We start from the raw sequence: 1,685 nt of genomic DNA, 5'->3' as shown, positions 1-1,685 counted from the left end.
GCAGAATGTGCTGAAAACTGACTGAGAGCGGGTTTACTTTCTTGCTTCACGTAAGGCCTGTGAATGGCAGGGGTTGAGTCCGCTCTCGGTGCTGTAAGTGGGCAGTTGTCTGGTTCAGCGTGCCGCCGCACATATTCTGAGGTACGCTCTGTACCGTCGTCGGGAACGGATTTTCTTTCAAGTACGTTGCTGAGCCGCTCACTGGTGGGCTTTGCAAGTTCTTCTAAGATGTCTGCCTCGGCCGCAGCAGCCGCTGACTCCTTCTCTGCAGCTAGTTCCTCCAATGCAGTTTCCATACGTAACTTTTCTAATTTAAGTTGCATCTCGGCAAATGCAGCTTTTATTTCTTTTTCGGCGAATGCAGCTTTTATTTTGGCCTCCTTTGCCGCAAAGTCAGCTTTTACTTTTGCAGATTCCGCCTTTGCGCGGGCAATGGCAATTGTTTCGCTTTTCACTGACCTCCTTGTGCTCATGGAGTAAACTTCTGACCTTGTTGTGAAGTGCTCTGACTTTGTCTGTGACATGGTGTCCGGCTATATGGAAGCTAACACTGCTGTATTACTGGCGTTCTGTATGATAGCTGTGCTTAGAAGCCTTTGCTTTGCTGCTGTTCTGCATGCCAGCCGTGCTTAGAAGCCTTCGTTTTACTGTTATGCCCCTCACTACACGTGACTGAGGTGTATTCGGGCACACTGTTAACTCCTCTCATACCAATGCATTCCAGTAGGCGCAGAATCCTTTTGAACTTTTATTGATACAAGATAGAGTAAAACTGTAACAGATACAGACAAAATGCAATTAACAAAGATCATACAATTAGTGCCATCCTATCTATCTATCTAGCTGAAGATACAATTAGTAAACATACCGAAGATGGATCCGGATGGCTAACGTAGAGCTTAGCAGCAGATGTGTATGCTTCCATGGTAGGAAAAGATGAAAATGGTGGAGGAAGCTGATGCAAGGCCTGATGGGATTGAAAGTACGGAGGCTTTCATGTACCAAATCTAGCCAGCTATACTAAATGACTACATGAAATAGGTAAGCGCAGTTATGCAAAATGGTCGCTAGATGGCAGCATAGAGCAATCTAATTAAATCAAAGGGTAAATAGGAAAATATCAAGCCTTATTAAAGAAGGCATGACAGCGACCATCACATCTAATAAATTGTAAGCTGTAATATAATACATTTTTGTTTTAGGGTTTAATACCACTTTAAATTTGCATAAGTGACAATACAAAAAATAAAAAGCCACCTTAAGACCTCTTTCACACTGAGCCACCCCGGGCATCAGCGGTAAAACGGCGCTTTACCGTCGTTATAGCGGCGCTATTCGGCTGCTAGCGGGGCGGTTTTAACCCCTGCTAGCGGCCGAAAAGGGGTTAAATCCGGCTGTAATGGCGCTTTGCCAGCGGTATAGCAGCGCTGCCCCATTGTTTTCAATGGGCAGGGGCGCTTTAGGAGCGGTGAGCTCCTAATGCGCTCCAAAGAAGCTGCTGGCAGGACTTTTTTTGACGCCCTGCCAGCGCACCGCTCCAGTGTGAAAGCCCGAGGGCTTTCACACTGGAATGAATGGGCCGCTGTTTCAGGGCGTTTTACAGACGCTATTTTTAACGCTATAGCGCCTGCACAGCACCTCAGTGTGAAAGGGGTCTAACTGAAAGGGTCAAAAGACAAAGGTAC

The 1,685-nt window shown here is 46.4% G+C and overlaps 1 long non-coding RNA gene across 1 annotated transcript; it reads right to left on the bottom strand.

The window, feature by feature from the left end:
• Positions 1–735: 735 nt before the first annotated feature.
• On the bottom strand, positions 736–992 carry LOC141129935 (uncharacterized). The gene is made up of 2 exons (XR_012241914.1): positions 869–992; positions 736–772 (listed from the first exon to the last, which is right to left on the bottom strand). It is a non-coding gene; the product is annotated as an uncharacterized lncRNA (long non-coding RNA).
• Positions 993–1,685: the final 693 nt, after the last annotated feature.

The sequence above is a fragment of the Aquarana catesbeiana genome, linkage group LG02, assembly GCF_042186555.1.
Source record: "Aquarana catesbeiana isolate 2022-GZ linkage group LG02, ASM4218655v1, whole genome shotgun sequence".
In the NCBI taxonomy this organism is placed as follows: domain Eukaryota; kingdom Metazoa; phylum Chordata; class Amphibia; order Anura; family Ranidae; genus Aquarana; species Aquarana catesbeiana.
Note: the sequence above shows the minus strand (reverse complement) of the source record. Positions and strands in the feature narration are given on the sequence as shown.